At 45.5% G+C, this 24,344-nt stretch overlaps 1 protein-coding gene across 12 annotated transcripts in view; it reads left to right on the forward strand.

Annotated features, from left to right (window-relative positions):
* LOC138638065 (latent-transforming growth factor beta-binding protein 4-like) overlaps positions 1–24,344 on the forward strand; it is a 385,781-nt gene that overhangs the window by 181,096 nt on the left and 180,341 nt on the right. The gene's annotated exons all lie outside the window — the stretch shown is intronic.

Here is a 24,344-nt window from a genome sequence, read left to right on the forward strand (position 1 = left end):
AGCTGGCCCTATATCTCCTGCAATGAGCCCTAATTAAAGTGTCTCATACGAGCCACCAGCTGTACATGACAGGAAAAATTTAGATAAAAACATATGGATGAACTTAATTGAAGCAGGGTGCAGTACACAGACAAAGACAATGGTGCAAAAACAAAAAAGTGCATGTGAAAACAAATATTTAAACTCTCACTGTCCCTTACTGATATTCACCTGCCTAGCTGCGAGGGTTGACACCCTACTTGTCAGCGGATATGGCACCCCCACTCATCGGCGGGTGACCCTGGAGAAACCCTATTGATGTATATTATTAACCTGATAGGTTTGCTGGGTTATAACCATGTCTAGAAATGATCATTTAAGGCAATGTAACAAACATCATTTTTCAGCTCTGATTATCAGCTGAAAGTTACAAGCATATGCAAGGCATGACAGCACAGAGTAAAAAACATGATACTTATCAAGAGATGATAGTTTATACGCCTCTACGCGTTTCACCTCAACGGATCATCAGGAGGCCATGATATGTGGATGCTGCATGGAATCAGGATTCATCCACTTATATACATATCCCAGTAACCATGTGGGCAGTGCTTAAAATGAACAGCAGAGGTAGATGTAGATCCACCATATTGTTGTAGTACAATTAGATGACAGAAAAATAGCCATAGGCCATGAACAGCTACTTGTCAGCCTAAGGCTGCCATAGCCCTACTGCTCTAGCACCGCTTATTAGCATATATCAAGTGTATGGAACATCCTACCCATCATGCTGCACACTACAGGAAGTGCCCTCGGTCATGTGGGCAGTGCTTAAAATGAACAGCAGAGGTAGATGTAGAGCCGCCATTTTGTTGTAGTACAATTAGATGACAGAGAAATAGCCATAGGCCATGAACAGCTACTTGTCAACCCAAGGCTGCCATAGCCCTCCTGCTCTAGCACTGCTCATTAGCATATATAAAGTGTATGGAAAACGCACTCCCTTCTCTATATAATAAAGTGAATTACATATATATATATATATATATATATATATATATATACACGTGCATACATATACACATACACACACACATATATATATATATATATATATATATATATATATATATATATATATAGACACCCTCAGCCCAATAAGCCAGTCATAAATTATGTTTAGTCATATTCAGAAAGGCATAAATACCAGATAATGTCCCTCATTATACCATATACAGAAGTGTAGATAAGGTCATGATGAATATATTCCCTGCGTTAATGAGGTGACTAGAACAAAGGACCGAAGGTTAGATTTAATCATATATTTATAGTGGAAAATGTATAAAAAAAACCTTAAAGATGCATAATTGCATATAAAGATAACATCAGGATTATTTACAGTCAATGCTGCATTTCCCTATAGCAGAGAATAAAAAATGTGGCACGACTAACCTTTTCTCCATTAAAAATGGTACCCTCAAAATTCCTTAAACTTGTACATGAGAACGCCAATACATATATAAATTTATAAGCGGAGATGTCAATGATCACAGAAGACAGGCGTAGGAGACATTTTCATTAAGGCCCAATGGGGCAATGCTATTTATCCGGTGAATCCACGCACACTCTTTCTGTAACAAAAGTCGGTCAAAATTTCCCCCTCTCGGGTTTGGTGTATACACCTCAATGACACAGAAAGAGATCTCATCAACTCTACCCTCATGTATGTCATTCATGTGTCTGGCTACAGGGGTATCACGTTTGTGCTTGATGTTGCCCACGTGTTCACCCACACGTCTCCTAAGCTCCCTTTTAGTCTTACCTACGTAGTCTTTAGGACAACTACACGTGGCAATGTAGATCAAACCACTGGTTTTGCAGTTGGAAAAATTGCGAAGGTAAAACTTCTTCCCGGTTGCTGAGCTGGTAATGTATTTTCCTGGTCTCATAAATCTACAGTTCACACACAGCCCTCACACTTAAAAAACCCACATGTCTTGCGGTCCAGCCATGTTCCTGTTGGGGTCTCTTAAAGTGACTATGCACCAGATTGTCTTTAAGAGACCGCCCTTTTCTTTATGTAATAAGGGGACCAGGACTAATACACTCACTTATATCAGGGTCAGTTGCGAGAATATCCCAGTATTTTGATAAAACCTTGGTGACTCTTTCATTTTGACAGTCAAAAGTGCCAATGATTCTGGTAACATCATAGTTGGTCATAGGTGGCTTGATTCGTGTTTGTAATAAGGTACCTCTATCCTGTACAAGAGCTTGTTTAAATGATGTCTCAATAACTGCTCTTGGATAGCCCTTATCCATAAATCTCCTCTTCATATCACATGATTGTTGTATATATGTGTCAGCATCAATATACGTCATCCCCTGACCTTACCCCCGCTGTACTACAGAACGCCACTGACTGTCTGTCCGCAGTCTCCAAAATCATGTCCGCTCTCTATCTGAAACTCAACCTCTCCAAAACTGAACTTCTTCTGCTCCCACCATCTACTAACCTCCCTAAATCTGACATTTCCCTCTCCGTGGGTGGCACCATAATAACACCCCGGCAGCAGGCGCGCTGTCTGGGTGTTATGTTTGACTCCGATCTCTCCTTCACCTCCCATATACAATCTCTTGCCCGCTCGTGTCGCTTACACCTAAAGAACATCTCTAGAATCCGCCCTTTTCTCACCATGGAGACAGCTAAAACCCTCACTGTTGCCCTGATCCACTCCCGCCTGGACTACTGTAACGCTCTATTAATTGGCCTCCCCCTCACTCGACTTTCCCCTCTTCAGTCCATCCTTAATGCAGCAGCCAGGGTCGTCCATCTGGCTAATCGTTACTCGGACGCGTCCGCTCTTCGCCAGTCGTTACACTGGCTACCCATTCATTACAGGATACAATTCAAAGTACTTGTTCTCACCCACAAAGCTCTCCACAGTGCGGCACCCCCTTACATCTCCTCCCTCATTTCTGTCTATCAGCCTAACAGACCACTGCGCTCTGCAAATGACTTTCAATTAACCTCTGCACTAATCCGTACCTCCCACTCCCGACTCCAAGACTTCTCCCGTGCTGCGCCAATCCTCTGGAATGCTCTACCCCAAGATATTAGGACCATCCATAATTTGCATAGTTTTAGGCGCTCACTCAAAACACATTTGTTCAGAGCGGCCTATCACGTTCACTAATCAAAGTTATGTTTGTTGTTGTGGATTCTGTTTTTGGGCTCCCTCTGGTGGTTACAGATGGTACTGGGTGACTTGTGTTTTCTGCGGTCTCTGGTGTCCACCTGTTCTATCAGGATATGGGAGTTTCCTATTTAACCTGGCTTTCTTGTCATTTCCTCGCCGGCTATCAATGTAATCAGTGTGTCTTGTTACCTCTGCTTCCGCTTCAGTAATCTTCAGGACAAGCTAAGTTTTTGATTTTCCTGTTCCACGTTTTGCTTAATTTTTGTCTTAGTCCAGCTTGCAGATATGTGATTCCTTTTTGCTGGTTGCTCTAGTGGGCTGATATTACTCCTCATGTTCCATGAGTTGGCACATGAGTTCAAGTAATTTCAGGATGGTTTTTTGTAGGGTTCACTTTTGTATCCTCTGCTATCTAGCTTTAGCGGGCCTCATTTTGCTGAATCTGTTTTCATAACTACGTATGTGCTTTCCTCTCATTTCACCGTCATTACATGTGGGGGGCTGCTATTTCTGTGGGGTGTTTCTCTGGAGGCAAGAGAGGTCTGTGTTTCTTCTAAAAGGGGAAGTTAGTCCTTCGGCTGGCGCGAGACGTCTAGGAATCATCGTAGGCATGTTCCCCGGCTACAGCTAGTTGTGTGTTTAGGTTCAGGATCGCGGTCAGCTCAGTTTCCATCACCCTAGAGCTTGTTTTGTTTTTTGTGCTTGTCCTTTTGTGATCCCCTGCCATTGGGATCATGACAGTTTGTGTGTGTGTGTAGCCCATTCACTATCCCCATCTATTCCCCAACCACTGAAGATGGCTGAACCATGATTGTAAATACATCATTGTAAATACACACCTGTACTTTGCATCTCCCCCACCTCATTGTAGATTGTAAGCTCTCACGAGCAGGGTCGTCTTATTTTGCTTTAATTATTGTATTGTTAACGTTGTTACTTATGACTTTTGTGTTTGAAACTGTTAAACTGTAAAGCGCTGCGGAATATGTTGGCGCTATATAAATAAAGATTATTATTATTATTATTATTATCTGAGCAGTTCCTTCTGAGCCTCGTAAATTGCCCCTTGGGGATATTGCGTTTTAGGGCACTAGGGTGATGGCTGTCCCATTTAAGCAAGCTATTTGTGCTAGTGGGTTTTCGGTAGATCTGAGTTTTTAACATGCCATCATCACATTTCTGAATTTGGACGTCCAGGAATGACAGGGCACTATCGGCAATCTCAAAGGTGAATTTCATGCCTATATCGTTATTATTAAGCTCCTGAATGAAATCAATGAACCCTTGTTTTGTCCCTTGCCATATGACAAAAACGTCATCAATAAATCTATACCACACCCCCACATATTGATGCCACCACTTATTGTCATCAGAGAAGACCATGGTTTCCTCCCACCAGCCCAGGAGCAGATTGGCTTATGATGGGCCACAGGAAATCTCCATCGCAGTACCCCTGAGCTGGTGGAAGTACTTCTTGTCAAAGATAAAAAATTTTTTAGTAAGTGTGAAGTATAGGAGATGTACCACAAATTGACTATGTGCCATGTATTGGACTGCTCTAGATCTCAGAAAATGACTGACCGCCTGTATCCCCAGGTAATGTGGGATATTACTGTAAAGGGCCTCCACATCTATAGAGGCCAGAAAGGAACTCTCATACAGATACATCCCCTCCAATTTCAACAATAGATCGGAGGTATCTCTTACAGTATATATGACGGAAGCGCCAACATGAACGGGCGAAGTAATTCATCGATGTAAATACCACAATTTTGAATTAAAGAATCTGACCCTGATACAATTGGTCGTCCTTTTAATGGCTCCAAACCCTTATGCACCTTCGGAGTGGTATAAAAGGTAGCTATAAAGGGATAAGCAGGCAAGAGGAACTCATATTCTTTCTTAGATATCAACTCGTTTGTAATGACCGTTTCCAATAACTTAGTCAGTTCGGTTTTATATTGTGTTGAGGGGTCAGATTTCAGGACTTCATATGTCACAGAGTCCCGTAAAATGGCGTAACACATTTCAGCGTAATTGACTTCTGTCATAATGACTAGGTTGCCCCCTTTATCAGAGGGCTTAATTACCAGTTCATTATTTTTTGCCAATCACTGGGGCACCGTACTCCCCCCTTTAAATCCAGTGCTCCCGGACTGGGAAAAGAAAACAACAGCTACAGGTTAGCAAAAGACATACAAATTTTTGAAATGCAATGAAACAAATTAATATAAGCTGATGCTTCCCTTTATGGGAGGTGAGGACTCTTGAACGTTGCATAAGAAAAACATACAGTATATACATTATGGGCCCATTTCAATAAGAGTGAAAAACAATTACTAACTATGAAATACGGTTACCCGAACGGGTATAGTATCTTAAAACCCTAAAGTGCAAATCAAGCATTTTTTTTTCTTTATTCAAGTCACAGTGTAAAGTTTCAACCAACCCACACGGGTTTACTATATCGTCTTCAGCTCATCAAAGTACATCATTTAGCAAATTCTCAGTTCAGTCCTATTTTTCATATCAACTCACTATGGAAGAATACAATTCTATTTAACTTCTTTAATTCTTTCAAACACTATCACCTTTTAGGAAAAAGTGCAACAAGCAAACATTCCCTTTAAGGATATAACAATACTCAAGTCTCTTTTACTGAGGTAGTGCAAAGTATCAATACTCAAGTCAGTTTGTAACAGCAGGATCAACCCGTTATTAACCCCCAATGTTGGACTTGGGCAGGCTACAAGGCGTGTATCGAGACCCGGAATCCTGCCGCACCAACGGGTTTTTCTTCAGGTCTCTGTAAAACAAAGCAGTTCTCAGAACTAGATTAGAAACAGTCTCTTTTAGAAGCAGTCTCTGTAAAAGCTTCCTTTGTAAAACCAGCAGGAAGCACCTTTAAGAAGGTGCAAATTATATACAGCAACGTTTTTGATCTTGCGCAGTTCATGATTCTCAGTTCTTTAAAGCAACTCGTGCAAACAGGTGCAAAAATTGTGCAAACTTAGGATCCTCCTGGAACTGAGGACCCCTTTAGGATATAACCCTGGTCGGGTTTTAAGCAGCAAAAGGCAAACAGTTAACTATTTATAGTCATTTCCAGATTTGCGTTGTTTTTTTATAGTAGCTTGCAAGACATCAGTCGGTAATGAACACTTCCTGGCCTGAGAAGGTTTGTAACTGAGTCCTCATCTGATGCTATATCAACGGCATTGGTTTGCCTCTCATGTGTGGTCAAGTCATTAGCTGTCTGAGTACGAATGTCAGCTATAGCATTTGCCACAGTAGCAGTTTCAGTGGTCGTGATTATGCACACGGTTGTAGTAATGTTGGTTTGAGGAGTTGCTGTTTCAGAGACTGGAGGGATAGTGTTGGCGGTCTTAGTTTTGGCACCAGGTGGCACTACAGCAGGTGCACATCGTTTAACGTTCCTGGCGTACCAAACTTTCTCGCTCCAGTGGCATGTGTAGGTCACATGATCCCCTCTGCACAAATCTCGGTCAGGATGTCCTTCCAGGAGATGGGATTTCACGTCGCGGCTGGTGACATAAACTTCTGCCAGCAGTCTTGGTTCCTGGATGAAGCCCCAGCCTCTTTTTGGGTGAAAGGCTACTACTATCCCCCGCTTCGCTGGACTCCTATTACATCGTTTGGTTTTATGGTTCTGCACTTTACATTGGGCTTCCTGTTCCTTTCTTTCTTTCCACTGTAAGATCAGATATTGTCTATACTCCTCCCAGGTGAGGGCTCCGATATAGGATTCCCCCTTTTGGGCCTCTCCTAGGGACCCATTCAACCTGACTCCTGGAGCGTCCCATCAGAATATCATCCCCTCAGGGCTCACGTCCAGCGGTAGGCCCAAGAACGCTAGGAGCAGGAGTAGTGTCTCGTCAGTGGTGTGGGGAGTCACTGGAGCTGGAGTGAAGGCTGGGGTCCGGTCATAGTCTGGGAGAGGGACAGTCACTAAAGCGGGATCAGTGGCTGGGGGAAGAGCGGTTGCTGGAGCAGGATTGGTAACCAGGGCAAGGGCATTTTCTGTACCTGCGTCTGATGTGGATCCACCCATGGCGGTCATGCTGATGAGGACACTGGAGTCCGCTGCTGCCTGGACCGCGGTCAGTTCTGCATCCAGAATTGGTGGCTCAGCTCCTCCACCTGCGGTTCCCAGAAGTCCGGATCATCCTGTAGCGACGAGTCCGGGTTCACCTCCGGTCACCTGGGATGGTCCTGGCTCACTTCGTTGTCATTCAGGTACCCACTGGTCGCCATCCCTGCTCCTCGGTCTGCGGCCGCACATGCACGCTGCTCCTCCATTTTCTGAAGGAGGGACCCCTCCTTCCTACCGTTACACATCAGGAGGCGGACTTCCTTGGCTGATGGGCACGTCTGTTATGAACTGGTGGCCTAGGAGCAGCATGAGACGTACTCTGGAGAAGGTGGTACCTGTACTGACCGCAGACCCTGAACTTAGCACCGCAACTAGAAACAGCCGTGGGATGTACCTAACACTCCCTAGACACCTCGACACAGCCTAAGGACTAACTTCCCCTAAAGATAGAAACGGGAAAACTATCTTGCCTCAGAGAAAATCCCCAAAGGATAGACAGCCCCCCACAAATATTGACTGTGAGAGGAGAGGGAAATGACATACGCAGACTGAAATCAGGATTTAGCAAAGGAGGCAATTCTAGCTAAAAAGAAAGAATAGGACAGATTACTATGCGGTCAGTATTAAAACACTAGAAAATATCCATCACAGAAAATACAAAATATCCACATCTGACTAAAGACATGGAGGGTATATCTGGATCTCCAGAGATACAGCTTGGCTGAAAAAATCCTTACACAGACCAAGCTGGACAAGACAAAACATGAAAATGCACTGAACTATAAGGTCCACAGCATGTGGACAGCTAAAACAAAGCCAGAACTTATCTTTGATGAAATGAACAGCAAAACAGGAGAGACCAGGTAGGGATGTGAATCCTCCAAAAACAATGGACAACTGGCACTGACTAAAGAATCAAGCAAGACTAAATAGCCCAGTCCAAATTGCAACAAGTGGACACACCTGATAAATGCTGCGATCCAAAGACAGCAGCACTATCACTCATAACCACCGGAGGGAGCCCAAGAGCAGAATTCACAACAGTACCACCCCCTTGAGGAGGGGTCACCGAACCCTCACCAGAGCCCCCAGGCCGATCAGGATGAGCCAAATGAAAGGCACGAACCAAATCATCAGCATGATCATCAGAGGCAACAACCCAAGAATTATCCTCCTGGCATAACCCTTGCATTTGACAAGATACTGAAGCTTCCGCCTCAAAAAACAAGAATCCAAAATCTTCTCAACCACATACTCCAACTCCCCATCAATCAACCGGGGCCAGAGGATCAACAGAGGGAACAACGGGCACCACATATTTCTGCAACAAAGATCTATGAAAAACATTATGGATGGAAAAGGAGGCTGGAAGGGCCAAACGAAAAGACACTGGATTGATAATCTCAGAAATCCTATAAGGACCAATAAACCGAAGCTTGAATTTAGGGGAAGAAACTTTCATAGGAACATGACGAGAAGATAACCAGACCAAATCCCCAACCCGAAGCCGGGAACCAACACAGCGATGACGGTCAGCAAAACGCTGAGCCTCCTCCTGAGACAACACCAAATTGTCCACCACATGAGCCCAAATTTGCTGCAACCTGTCAACCACAGAATCCACACCTGGACAATCAGAAGGCTCAACCTGCCATGAAGAAAAACGAGGATGAAAACCAAAATTACAAAAAAAAGGCGAAACCAAGGTAGCAGAACTAGCCCGATTATTAAGGACAAACTCGGCCAATGGCAAAAAAGCCACCCAATCATCCTGATCAGCAAAGACAAAGCATCTCAAATAAGTTTCCAAAGTCTGATTAGTTCACTCGGTTTGGCCATTTGTCTGAGGATGAAATGTGGAGGAAAAAGACAAATCAATGCCCAGCCTAGCACAAAAGGCCCGCCAAAACCTAGAAACAAACTGGGAACCTCTATCGGACACAATATTCTCCGGAATGCCATGCAAACCAACCACATGCTGAAAAAACAACGGAACCAAATCAGAAGAGGAAGGCAATTTAGGCAAAGGTACCAAATGAACCATCTTAGAAAACCGGTCACAAACCACCCAGATAACCGACATTCTCTGGGAAACCGGAAGATCTGAAATAAAATCCATAGAAATATGCGTCCAAGGTCTCTCAGGGAACGGCAAAGGCAGAAGCAACACAGTAGCGCGCGAACAGCAAGGCTTGGCCCGCACACAAGTCCCACAGGACTGCACAAAAGAAGGCACATCCCGCGACAAAGAAGGCCACCAAAAGGACCTACCAACCAAATCTCTGGTACCAAAAATCCCAGGATGGCCAGCCAACACAGAACAATGAACCTCAGAAATCACTTTACTAGTCCACCTATCAGGAACAAACAGTTTCCCCACTGGACAGCGGTCAGGTTTATTAGCCTGAAATTCCTGAAGAACCCGTCGTAAATCAGGGGAGATGGCAGAAAGAATAACCCCCTCCTTAAGAATACCGACCGGCTCAAGGACCCCAGGGGAATCAGGCAAAAAACTCATAGAGAGGGCATCAGCCTTAACATTCTTAGAACCAGGAAGATACGAGACCACAAAATCAAAACGGGAGAAAAACAGAGACCATCGAGCCTGTCTAGGATTCAGCCGTTTGGCAGACTCGAGGTAAATCAGATTCTTATGATCGGTCAGGACCACAATACGGTGCTTGGCCCCCTCAAGCCAATGTCGCCACTCCTCAAATGCCCACTTCATAGCCAACAACTCCCGATTGCCGACATCATAATTGCGTTCCGCAGGCAAAAACTTCAGAGAAAAGAAGGCACACGGTTTTATCAAGGAACCATCAGAAATAATTGTAAATTGTTTCTTGCCTTGAAACCTCGCTCCTCAGGTGATCCTGTTCAACAAGTAAGGATCATTATTTCTTTGTTACATGGTGACCCTCAAGACTGGGCATTTTCCCTTGCACCAGGAGATCCGGCATTGCGTGATGTTGATGCGTTTTTCCTGGCGCTTGGATTGCTTTATGACGAACCTAATTCAGTGGATCAGGCAGAGAAAATCTTGCTGGCTCTGTGTCAGGGTCAGGATGAAGCGGAGATATATTGTCAGAAGTTTAGAAAGTGGTCTGTGCTCACTCAGTGGAATGAATGTGCCCTGGCAGCAATCTTCAGAAAGGGTCTCTCTGAAGCCCTTAAGGATGTCATGGTGGGATTTCCCATGCCTGCTGGTCTGAATGAGTCTATGTCTTTGGCCATTCAGATCGATCGACGCTTGCGTGAGCGTAAAGCTGTGCACCATTTGGCGGTACTATCTGAGCATGGGCCTGAGCCTATGCAATGTGATAGGACTTTGACCAGAGCTGAACGGCAGGAACACAGACATCGGAATGGGCTGTGTTTTTACTGTGGGGATTCCACTCATGCTATTTCCGATTGTCCTAAGCGCAATAAGCGGTTCGCTAGGTCTGCCACCATTGGTACGGTACAGTCTAAATTTCTATTGTCCGTTACTCTGATTTGCTCTTTGTCATCCTATTCTGTTATGGCATTTGTGGATTCAGGCGCTGCCCTGAATTTGATGGACTTGGAGTATGCTAGGCGCTGTGGTTTTTTCTTGGAGCCCTTGCAGTATCCTATTCCATTGAGAGGAATTGATGCTACGCCTTTGGCCAAGAATAAGCCTCAGTACTGGACCCAATTGACCATGTGCATGGCTCCTGCACATCGGGAGGATATCCGCTTTTTGGTGTTGCATAATCTGCATGATGTGGTTGTTTTGGGGTTACCATGGCTACAGGTTCATAATCCGGTATTGGACTGGAAATCTATGTCTGTGTCCATCTGGGGTTGCCAGGGGGTACATGGTGATGTTCCATTTGTGTCAATTTCGTCCTCCACTCCTTCTGAAGTTCCGGAGTTTTTGTCGGATTATCGGGATGTATTTGATGAGCCCAAAGCCAGTGCCCTACCTCCTCATAGGGATTGTGATTGCGCAATTAATTTGATTCCTGGTAGTAAGTTTCCTAAGGGCCGATTGTTCAATTTATCTGTGCCAGAACACGCCGCTATGCGGAGTTATATAAAGGAATCCTTGGAGAAAGGCCATATTCGCCCGTCGTCATCACCATTAGGAGCAGGGTTCTTTTTTGTGGCCAAGAAGGATGGTTCTTTGAGACCTTGTATTGATTACCGCCTTCTTAATAAAATTACAGTCAAATTTCAGTATCCATTGCCGCTGCTGTCTGATTTGTTTGCTCGTATTAAAGGGGCTAGTTGGTTCACCAAGATAGATCTTCGAGGGGCGCATAATCTTGTGCGTATTAAACGGGGTGATGAATGGAAAACAGCATTTAATATGCCCAAGGGCCATTTTGAGTACCTGGTTATGCCATTTGGGCTTTCCAATGCTCCATCAGTGTTTCAGTCCTTTATGCATGACATCTTCCGAGACTACCTGGATAAATTCCTGATTGTGTATTTGGATGATATTTTGGTCTTTTCGGATGATTGGGAGTCTCATGTGAAGCAGGTCAGAATGGTGTTCCAGGTCCTTCGTGCGAATTCCTTGTTTGTGAAGGGGTCAAAGTGTCTCTTTGGAGTACAGAAGGTTTCATTTTTGGGGTTCATTTTTTCCCCTTCTACTATAGAGATGGACCCTGTTAAAGTCCAGGCTATTTACGATTGGACTCAGCCGACATCTGTGAAGAGCCTGCAAAAGTTCCTGGGCTTTGCTAATTTTTATCGTCGCTTCATCGCTAATTTTTCTAGTGTTGCTAAACCGTTGACTGATTTGACCAAGAAGGGTGCTGATGTGGTCAATTGGTCTTCTGCGGCTGTAGAAGCTTTTCAGGAATTGAAGCGTCGTTTTTCTGCTGCCCCTGTGTTGTGCCAGCCAGATGTTTTGCTCCCGTTTCAGGTTGAGGTTGATGCTTCTGAGATTGGAGCAAGGGCTGTTTTGTCGCAAAGAAGTTCTGATGGCTCGGGAATGAAGCCATGTGCTTTCTTTTCTAGAAATTTTTCGCCTGCTGAGCGCAATTATGATGTTGGTAATCGAGAGTTGTTGGCCATGAAGTGGGCATTCGAGGAGTCACGTCATTGGCTTGAAGGAGCCAAGCATCGCGTGGTGGTCTTGACAGATCACAAGAATTTGACCTATCTTGAGTCTGCCAAACGGTTGAATCCGAGACAGGCTCGATGGTCGTTATTTTTCTCCCGTTTTGATTTTGTGGTTTCGTACCTTCCGGGCTCTAAGAATGTGAAGGCTGATGCCCTGTCAAGGAGTTTTGTGCCTGACTCTCCGGGTGTTCCTGAGCCGGCGGGTATTCTCAAAGAGGGGGTAATTTTGTCTGCCATCTCCCCTGATTTGCGGCGGGTGATGCAAAAATTTCAGGCTGATAGACCTGACCGTTGCCCAGCAGAGAAACTGTTTGTCCCTGATAAATGGACTAGTAGAGTTATCTCTGAGGTTCATTGTTCGGTGTTGGCTGGGCATCCTGGAATCTTTGGTACCAGAGATTTGGTGGCTAGATCCTTTTGGTGGCCGTCTTTGTCACGGGATGTGCGTTCTTTTGTGCAGTCCTGTGGGACTTGTGCTCGGGCTAAGCCCTGCTGTTCTCGTGCCAGTGGGTTGCTTTTGACCTTGCCGGTCCTGAAGAGGCCCTGGACGCATATTTCCATGGATTTTATTTCGGATCTCCCTGTCTCTCAAAGGATGTCGGTCATTTGGGTGGTTTGTGATCGCTTCTCTAAGATGGTCCATTTGGTACCCTTGTCTAAATTGCCTTCCTCCTCTGATTTGGTCCCATTGTTTTTCCAGCATGTGGTTCGTTTACATGGTATCCCGGAGAACATCGTTTCGGACAGAGGTTCCCAGTTTGTTTCGAGGTTTTGGCGCTCCTTTTGTGCTAGGATGGGCATTGATTTGTCTTTTTCCTCGGCTTTCCATCCTCAGACAAATGGCCAAACCGAACGAACTAATCAGACTTTGGAAACATATCTGAGATGCTTTGTTTCTGCTGATCAGGATGATTGGGTGTCCTTTTTGCCGTTGGCTGAGTTCGCCCTTAATGATCGGGCCAGCTCGGCTACTTTGGTTTCGCCGTTTTTCTGCAATTCTAGTTTCCATCCTCGTTTCTCTTCAGGGCAGGTTGAGTCTTCGGACTGTCCTGGTGTAGATACTGTGGTGGATAGGTTGCAGCAGATTTGGACTCATGTGGTGGACAATTTGACATTGTCCCAGGAGAAGGCTCAACGTTTCGCTAACCGCCGGTGCTGTGTGGGTCCCCGACTCCGTGTTGGGGATTTGGTTTGGTTGTCGTCTTGTTATGTTCCTATGAAGGTTTCCTCTCCTAAGTTTAAGCCTCGTTTCATTGGTCCGTATAAGATTTCTGAGGTTATCAATCCTGTGTCATTTCGTTTGGCCCTTCCAGATTCTTTTGCCATCCATAATGTGTTCCATAGGTCGTTATTGCGGAGATACGTGGCGCCTGTGGTTCCATCCGTTGATCCTCCAGCCCCGGTGTTGGTTGAGGGGGAGTTGGAGTATGTGGTGGAGAAGATTTTGGATTCTCGTGTTTCGAGACGGAAACTCCAGTGCCTGGTCAAGTGGAAGGGTTATGGTCAGGAGGATAATTCCTGGGTTTTTGCCTCTGATGTTCATGCGGCCGATCTGGTTCGTGCCTTTCATTTGGCTCATCCTGGTCGGCCTGGGGGTTCTGGTGAGGGTTCGGTGACCCCTCCTCAAGGGGGGGGGGTACTGTTGTGAATTCTGTTGTCGAGCTCCCTCCTGTGGTCATGAATGGTACTTTGGCTGGTTCTGTCCATGGACTTCCTCTGGTGGCTGTGGGTGTTTCTGAGTTTCCTTCCACAGGTGACGAGGCTAATTCGTTAGTGGACTGCTCTATTTAACTCCACTTAGATCTTTGCCCCATGCCAGCTGTCAATGTTGTACTATTGGTCTAGTTCGCTCCTGGATCGTTCTGTTACCTGTTTACTCCAGCAGAAGCTAAGTTCCTCTTTGCTATTTTCCTGTTTGCTATTTTTTCTGTCCAGCTTGCTATTGTGAATATTGCCTTGCTTGCTGGAAGCTCTGGGACGCAGTGTGGCGCCTCCGCACCGTGAGTCGGTGCGGAAGGTTTTTTTTTCCTGCACACTCTGCGTGGCTTTTTGTAGGTTTTTGTGCTGACCGCAAAGTGACCTTTCCTGTCCTCTGTCTGTTCAGTAAGTCGGGCCTCTCTTTGCTAAATCTATTTCATCTCTGTGTTTGTGATTTCATCTTAACTCACAGTCATTATATGTGGGGGGCTGCCTTTTCCTTTGGGGAAGGTAGGCTTTATTTTCCTTTCTTAGGGCTAGCTAGTTCTGAGGCTGTGACGAGTTGCATAGGGAGCGTTAGGAGCAATCCACAGCTATTTCTAGTGTGTGTGATAGGATTAGGGATTGCGGTCAGCAGAGTTTCCACTTCCCAGAGCTTGTCCTGTGTTTTTGTAGCTATCAGGTCTTTCCGGGTGCTCTTGATCATCAGGTCCATTATTGTCCTTACCACCATGTCATAACACATCATACAGTATTGAGCACCGTGTGGTCATTATACAGTACGGAGCACTCTGTGGCCATTATACATTACGGAGCACTGTGTGGCCATTATACAGTATGCAGTATCATGTGTGGCCATTATACAGTATTGAGCATCATGTATGGCCATTGTACAGTATTTGGCATCATGTGTGGCCATTATACAGTATTGAGAATCATGTGTGTCCATTATACAGTACGGAGCCCTGTGTGGCCATTATACAGTATGGAGTATCATGTGTGGCCATTATACAGTATGGATCCCTTTGTGGCCATTATACAGTATTGAGCATCATGTGTGGCCATTATACAGTATGGAGGATCATGTGTGGCCATTATACAGCATTGAGTATCATGTGTGGCCAATATACAGTATTGAGCATCATGTGTGGCCATTATACAGTATTGAGCATTATGTTTGGCCATTTTACAGTATTGAGCATCATGTTTGGCCATTATACAGTATTGAGCATCATGTGTGGCCATTATACAGTAGTGAGCATTATGTGTGGCCATTATACAGTATTGAGCATCATGTGTGGCCAGGTATTGACTGGGGCTGGAATTCGGCCCTGCAGTTGAAATCACACAGGCCCATGCTGTCCCCATCTTCAAGCACCAGATGGAATATATTACTAATTTTACCCCCCATGGAGGAAAGCAAGATTTACTACAAAACCAATATTTCTAATGATACCTCCGTCACACCGCCTAACATTATGGGTGTCTTGAGAACACTGATTCTGTTAACAACGTAGCAGACAATGTGGCCCAGAACCAGACAGGCCCTTCTGGCATTTGCCAGAATTGTCAGATGGCCAGTCCAGTCCTGTGTGGCCATTATACAGTATTGAGCATCATGTGTGGCCATTATTCAGTATGGAGCACTGTGTGGCCATTATACAGTATGGAGTATCATGTGTGGCCATTATACAGTATTGAGCATCCTGTATGGCCATTGTACAGTATTTAGCATCATGTGTGGCCATTATACAGTATTGAGAATCATGTGTGTCCATTATACAGTACGGAGCCCTGTGTGGCCATGATACAGTATGGAGTATCATGTGTGGCCATTATACAGTATTGAGCATCATGTGTGGCCATCATACAGTATTGAGTATCATGTGTGGCCATTATACAGGATTGAGTATCATGTGTGGAAATTATACAGTATTGAGCATCATGTGTGGCCATTATACAGTATTGAGCATCATGTGTGGCCATTTTACAGTATGGAGCATCATGTGTGGCCATTATACAGTGTTGAGCATCATGTGTGGCCATTATACAGTAGTGAGCATTATGTGTGGCCATTATACAGTATTGAGCCTTAAGTGTGGACATATTTTTTTGTTTATAATTATTGCTTATGAAACAATGTGATCACCAGTGCTAAGTGGGTGTGGTTGGGACGTGGATATGGATGTGACTAGTTGTGAAATGGATGTGGTCAAAAGCATGACCTAAAATTTGCCGCGGCACGCTGAGTGCGCTGCAAACTTTGTCCCTTTTTCCCTTCTTCAAAAATTGGGAGGTATGGTTTGTCTATGCCCCTAGTTATATATGTTTGAGGAAAATTGTGTGTAAATGGGTGTGGCTTAAAAATGGATGTGGTTTTCCTACACACAAACACAGAACCTGTTGTTAAAAATGTTAATCCCTCCCCTGTTTAGAGGGACTAGAAATTGATGGGAATAGTGCTCAAATGACATGGGAACAGTACAGGGAAGACGCCTGGAAGCATTTCTGACTCCCAGGCCACTGCTGCAAACAATCTTGTCAGAGTCTTACACAACTTATACAGACGAAAACCGAAAACAAACCTTCACATAAGGCCAAGTGATAATAAAAATTATTTATATCTTTATTGAAAACATGTAACTAGAGTTGAGCGACTTTTACTTTCTTAGGATCAAGTCGGGTTTCGCGAAACCCGACTTTGTCAAAAGTCAGGTCGGGTGAAATCGGCCGATTATTACGAAAATTGGTGGGCTGACCGAAACACGAAACCCAATGCAGGTCAATGGGGAATCAAAGTCGGCAGTGAGTGGAGGACAGGAAAACACCTACAGTGCCCATTTTAATGCCAAAAACATCAATTCGTATTACTGAAGCTTGTCAATCTTAATTTACTTTATAATAATAGTTAGGCATTGAAAACTGGGGGTTATTTGGCTAAAGTTGTGGGGGGTATGGCTGGCTCAAGATTTTCGTGGGCCCAGGAAATGCGGAATTTGTCACGGCGGTGGAGCAGGGAGAGGTAAGTATTTCAACTTCGCAATTGCTGTGATCCTGAGCAAGCAGGGGGACCCACTCGTTGGCACTGGTACTGGCACAGGGCCCCTCATAGTACGGTAATGAGATTGACGGCGGGTGGCGCCTCCCACTGCCAGAGACACTTTTGCGTACTATAAGGGGCCCTGTGCCAGTGACGTCACCAACGAGTATGCCCTGCACCTGATGAAGGAACCTGCACTTTCATCTGCACCTTCCTCTTTGTCCCCGTGTAAGGTGGTATAGTATGCGGGAAGGGGAACCTGACTTTCAGCAGGGTCAGATTCTGGCTGTGTAGAGTGCAAGGGGAATGTAGTGGTCTGGTTCAATGTACCAGCAGACTCATCTAGCAGTGGCTGGGCAATGGGCAGGATGAGGAGGAAACACAGATATAGGCCCAAATAAGAAAGTAGGCTAAATGCAGTTCGAAATTGGTAACAGGACTAAACAGGCGGCATAGCTTTGTTCAGTGGAGGACGACTGCAATGAGTGGCGCAGACACAGTCAGTAGGCCCAAAATAAAAAGTTTTCTAAAAGCAGTTCAAAATTGGTAACAGAACTAAACAGGCGGTTTAGCTTTGTTCAGCGGAGGACACTGTAATGAGAGGCTGACAGTTAGTAGGCCCAAATAAGTAAGTAGGCTAAATGCAGTTCAAAATTGCTAACAGGACTAAACAGGCGGCATAGCTTTGTTCAGTGGAGGACGGCTGTAATGAGTGACGCAGACACAGTTAGTAGGCCCAAAATAAAAAGTTTTCTAAAAGCAGTTAAAAAATGGTAACAGGACTAAACAGGCGGCTTAGCTTTGTTCAGTGGAGTACAACTGTAATGAGTGGCGCAGCCACAGTTAGTAGGCCCAAAATAAAAAATTAGGCTAAGAGCAGTTAAAAATTGGTAACAGGACTAAACAGGAGGCATAGCTTTGTTCAGTGAAGGACAACTGTAATGAGTGGCGCAGACACAGTTTGTAGGCCCACAATACAAAAGTAGGCCAAAAGCAGTTCAAAATTGGTAACAGGACTAAACAGGCGGCACAGCTTTGTTCAATGGAGAACAACTGTAATGAGTGGCGCAGACATGGTTAGTAGGCCCAAATACAAAAGTTGGCTAAAAGCAGTTCAAAATTGGTAACAGGACTAAACAGGCGGCATAGCTAGGTACTGGGGTGGGCTCCTCTGCTGAGTAGCAGACAGTGGTAGTAGGCGCAAAGTATTAACTGGTCAAAATGGAGGCCAGGGCCCCTGTATATTTTAACTATCATCTATTATTTCAACAAATTTGTATTGGCAGTGCCATTGAAGGATTTAACAGCCCAGACTACACATTGGTGGAACAGGGAGAGGTAAGTATTGCAAGTGGTAGAGCACTGTTTGAGTTGGGGGGAACACTCTCTCGTGGGCGGCGGTACTGGCACAGGGCCCCTCATATTACGACGGTGTGTCAGACGTTGGTTGTTCACCACCACCGTCAGAGACACTTCATTGTACTATGAGGGACCATGTGCCAGTGCCGTCGCCCAAGAGTGGGCGCACCCACCTGTCCAGGGAAACGGCACTCGCACGGGTGCTTGCGCCAGGTGGTGACCACTGCCCTGTGGGGGGAGTATAATTTGAAATCCATGATTGGTTTATATTAATGAAGGTTAGATCATCAACATTCTGGGTAGCCAGACGTGTCCTTTTTTCGGTTAGTATTGAACCAGCAGCACTGAAGACTCTTTCTGATAGCACACTAGAAGCTGGGCAAGCGAGCTCCTGTAATGCATATTCTGCCAATTCAGGCCAGGTGTCTATTTTAGATGCCCAGTAATCAAAGGGGAATGACCTGTGAGGGAGAACATCGATAAGGGAGGAAAAGTAGTCTGTAACCATACTGGACAAATGCTGTCTCCTGTCACTTTGAATCGATGCAGCAGTACCTGTCGTGTCAGCGGTCATTGCGAAATCACTCCACAACCTGGTCATAAAACCCCCCTGTCCAATGCCACTTCGGATTTGTGCACCTCTAACACCTCTGCCATGTTGCCCCCTACGGCTCGTGTGAGAACAATCACCGCCGCTGTGTGCTGAGAATGCCTGAACCAAACGGTCTACAAGAGTTGCTTGTTTGGTAGCCAATATTTGCTCAAGGTTCTCATGTGGCATGATATTTTGTAATTTTCCTTTATATCGTGTATCCAGGAGGCAGGCCAACCAGTAATCGTCATCGGTCATCATTTTGATAATGCGGGGGTCCCTTTTTAGGATAAACAAGGCATACTCAACCATATGGGCCAATGTTCCAGGTGTCAATTCACTGCTTGTGCTGGGTTGAGGAGCACTTTCTTGCAAATGAACATCACTTGTGTACCGCAAAAACCCTGTACCTGACCTTGCAACGCCACCAGTTTCTTTTGCCCCCTGTGAAGCATCCTCCCATAAATATTCAGCAACATCATCCTCCTTCTCCTCTTCGTCCGACACCTCGTCTAGGAGAGGTCCCTGAGCAGACAATGGCTGACTGTCATCATGGCTTCCCTCCTCCTCGGCTGCAGATGCCAGCTCCTTAATGTGCATCAAACTTTGCATCAGCAGATGCATTAGTGGGATGTTCATGCTTATGATGGCATCGTCTGCAGTTACCAGCCATGTACATTCCTCAAAACACTGAAGGACTTGACAAAGGTCTTGGAGCTTCGACCAATGCACACCAGACAACTCCATGTATGCCATCAAACTGCCTGCCCGTGTATGTGTATCCTCCCACAAATTAATTACAGCACGCCTCTGTTCGCACAGCCTCTGAACCATGTGCAATGTGGAGTTCCACCTTGTTGCAACGTTGATTATTAGGCAGTGCTGGGGAAGATTCAGTGTTCGCTGAAGGTTCAGCATACGGCTGGAGTGTACGGGCGACTGGTGGATGTGCGAGCAAAGTCTTCGCACCTTCAGGAGCAGGGCTGGTAACTCCGGATAATTTTTGAGGAAGCACTGCACCACCAGGTTTAAGGTGTGAGCCAGGCAAGGTATGTGTTTCAGTTCTGAAAGGGCTATGGCAGCCATAAAATTCCTTCTGTTATCACTGACTACCTTGCCTGCCTCAAGATGTACACTGCCCAGCCATGACTGAGTTTGTTGCTGCAAGTACTCGGCCAGTACTTCCGCGGTGTGTCTGTTGTCGCCCAAACACTTCCTTTCTAACACAGCCTGCTGACGCTTACTAGTAGCTGTTCCATAATGGGACACCTTGTGTGCAACGCTGGCAGCTGCGGATGGAGTGGTAATGCGACTGCGCTCTGTGGACGAGCTTTCGCTTCTGGAGGAGAAGGGGTGGTGAACGCCTACAGCCGACTGTTTCCTAGACCGTGGGCTAGGCAGAACTGTCCCACTATGGCTGTCCCCTGTGGACCCTGCATCCACCACATTAACCCAGTGTGCCATGATGGCTAACGTCTCTGGCCATGCCTACTGGTCCAAGCATCTGTTGTGAGGTGCACCTTTCTACTGACTGATTGCCTCAGTGTTGTGAATTCCGCTCTTGGGCTCCCTCCGGTGGTTGTAAGTGGCACTTTTGTGAGTTCTGCTCTTGGGCTCCCTCTTGTGGTTTCTAGTGGTGTGGCTGCTCCTTGGAGTTAGCTGTCTTCAGCTGCTTCCACTGATCGTCTCAGCTCTGCTATTTATGTTGCTCTGTCCTTCAGCTAGTGCCACTTGTAAATGGTTCCTGGTTGGATTCACATCTCTTTGGATTTCCCTGTTATCCTGACCAGTTCAGCTAAGCTAAGTTTTTGCTTGCTCTTTTCTGTTCACAGATTGTGGACTTATCCGTTCTGTGTTTTCTATGTTTATCCAGCATTATCAGTATGAATTAATTCTGTCTTGCTGGAAGCTCTGGGAAGCAGATTTACCCTCCACACCTTTAGTCAGGTGTGGAGATTTTTAGTAAACTCTGCGTGGATTTTTGTAGAGTTTTAATACTGACCGCACAGTATCCTTTCCTGTCCTATCTATCAAGCTAGACTGGCCTCCTATGCTAAAATCTGATTTCATTTCTGCGTATGTTATTTTCCCCTCCTCTCACCGTCAATATTTGTGGGGGGCTATCTTTCCTTTGGGGATTTTCTCTGAGGCAAGATAGGTTTCCTGTTTCCATCTTTAGGGGAAGTTAGATCTTAGGCTGTGCCGAGGGGTCTAGGGAGCGTCAGGTACCCCCCACGGCTATTTTTAGTTGCGCTGCTAGGTTCAGGGTTTGCGGTCAGTACAGATACCACCTCCTTCAGAGCTTGTCTCATGTTGTTCCTAAACCACCAGATCATAACAGTACAAGTGGCCAAAAATGAATTAAATGCATCTCAAAAGAAGGAAAAGAAAGTTCTGAACCATTTTTTTTTCTGTGCTTTGGTTTGTCTTTTTTTTTCCTCTTGATATCTGGGTGGTTCAGGATATATGTTTTGGCATGAATGTTCAGGGTTTGTTTTCTCGTGTGGATCAACTTGCTGCAAGAGTACAGAATATCCAGGACTATGTTGTCCAGACTCCGGCTTTAGAGCCCAGAATTCCTACTCCTGATTTGTTTTTTGGGGACAGATCCAAGTTTTTGAACTTTAAAAATAACTGCAAATTGTTTTTTGCTTTGAAACCCCGTTCTTCTGGTGATCCCATTCAGCAGGTGAAAATCATCATATCCTTGCTGCGTGGTGATCCTCAAGACTGGGCTTTTTCTCTTGAAACCGGGGACCCGGCATTATTGAATGTAGATGCATTTTTTTCAAGCGCTCGGATTATTGTATGACGAACCTAATTCTGTGGATCATGCAGAAAAAACCCTGTTGGCCTTGTGTCAAGGTCAGGAAGCGGCAGAGTTATACTGCCAGAAATATAGAAAATGGTCTGTGCTCATTAAATGGAATGAAGAGGCTCTGGCTGCTAATTTCAGAAAAGGTCTTTCTGAAACCCTTAAAGATGTTATGGTGGGCTTTCCTACACCTGCCGGTTTGAGCGAATCTATGTCTCTAGCCATTCAGATTGATCAGCGTCTGCGCGAGCGCAAAGCTGTGCACCATATGGCAGTATCCTCTGAGCATAGTACTGAACCTATGCAATGTGAAAGGATTTTGACTAGAATAGAACGGCAGGAATTCAGACGTCAGAATAGGCTGTTTTTACTGTGGTGATTCGGCTCATGTTATCTCTGATTGCCCTAAGCGTACTAAGAGAGTCGCTAGGTCTGTTACCATTAGTATTATACAGCCTAATTTTCTCTTATCTGTGACCCTGATTTGCTCATTGTCGTCCTTTTCTGTCATGGCATTTGTGGATTCAGGCGCTGCCCTGAACTTAATGGACTTAGAATTCGCCAGGCGCTGTGGTTTTTCCTTGCAGCCTTTGCAGAGCCCTATTCCTTTGAGGGGCATTGATGCTACACCCTTGGCCAAGGATAAACCTCAGTACTGGACACAGATGACTATGTACATGGCTCCTGCACATCAGGAAGATTGCCGTTTTCTGGTGTTGCATAACCTGCATGATGTTGTTGTACTGGGATTTCCATGGTTACAGGAACATAATCAGGTGCTGGATTGGAAAAGTATGTCGGTGACTAGTTGGGGTTGTCGAGGAGTACATAGTGACGTTCCTTTGATGTCAATCTCCTCTTCCCCATCTTCTGAGGTCCCTGAGTTTTTGTCGGATTTCCAGGATGTATTTGATGAGCCCAAGTCCAGTTCCCTTCCTCCACATAGGGACTGTGATTGTGCTATTAACTTGATTCCTGGTTGTAAGTTCCTTAAGGGCCGACTTTTCAATCTGTCTGTGCCAGAGCATGCCGCCATGCGGAGCTATGTTAAGGAATCTTTGGAGAAAGGGCATATTCGGCCCTCTTCGTCACCATTGGGAGCGGGTTTCTTTTTTGTTGCTAAGAAGGATGGCTCCTTGAGACCCTGTATTGATTATCGTCTTCTTAATAAGATCACGGTCAAATTCCAATACCCCTTGCCTTTGCTTACTGATTTGTTTGCTCAGATTAAGGGGGCTAGTTGGTTTACTAAGATTGACCTCCGAGGGGCATATAATCTTGTTCGTATTAAACAGGGTGACGAATGGAACACTGCATTTAATACGCCCGAAGGCCATTTTGAATACCTTGTGATGCCATTTGGGCTCTTGTTATGAACTGGTGGTTCAGAAACACAATGGACCTGGTGGTTAAGAGCACACAAAGTGACCTGATAGTTACTAATAACATAGGACGAGCTCTGAGACGTGGGAACTCTGCTGACTGCAATCCCTAATCCTATCACACCACACTAGAGGTAGCCGTGGAGCGCTCCTGACCAGACCTAGGCACCTCGGGCACAGCCTGAGAAACTAGCTAGCCCTGAAGATAGAAAAATAAGCCTACCTTGCCTCAGAGAAATTCCCCAAAGGAAAAGGCAGCCCCCCACATATAATGACTGTGAGTAAAGATGAAAATACAAACACAGAGATGAAATAGGTTTTAGCAAAGTGAGGCCCGACTTACTGAATAGACCGAGGATAGTAAAGATAGCTTTGCGGTCAGCACAAAAACCTACAAACAACCACGCAGAGGGCGCAAAAAGACCCTCCATACCGACTAACGGCACGGAGGTGCTCCCTCTGCGTCCCAGAGCTTCCAGCAAGCAAGAAAAACCAATATAGCAAGCTGGACAGAAAAAATAGCAAACAGAAGAAACACAAGCAGAACTTAGCTTATGCAGGGCAGATAGGCCACAAGAACGATCCAGGAAAGAGCAAGACCAATACTGGAAAATAGACTGGAGGCAAGGAACAAAGAACTGGGTGGAGTTAAATAGAGCAGCACCTAACGACTTAACCTCGTCACCTGAGGAAGGAAACTCAGAAGCCGCAGCCCCACTCACATCCACCAGAGGAAGCTCATAGACAGAACCAGCCGAAGTACCACTCATGACCACAGGAGGGAGCTTGACCACAGAATTCACAACAGTACCCCCCCCTTGAGGAGGGGTCACCGAACCCTCACCAGAGCCCCCAGGCCGACCAGGATGGGCCAAATGAAAGGCACAAACCAGATCGGCAGCATGAACATCAGAGGCAAAGACCCAGGAATTATCTTCCTGACCATAACCCTTCCACTTAACCAGGTACTGGAGTTTCCGTCTCGAAATACGAGAATCCAAAATCTTCTCCACTATATACTCCAACTCCCCCTCAACCAAAACCGGGGCAGGAGGATCAACGGATGGAACC

Source organism: Ranitomeya imitator, chromosome 5, assembly GCF_032444005.1.
Source record: "Ranitomeya imitator isolate aRanImi1 chromosome 5, aRanImi1.pri, whole genome shotgun sequence".
Classification (NCBI taxonomy): Eukaryota; Metazoa; Chordata; class Amphibia; order Anura; family Dendrobatidae; genus Ranitomeya; species Ranitomeya imitator.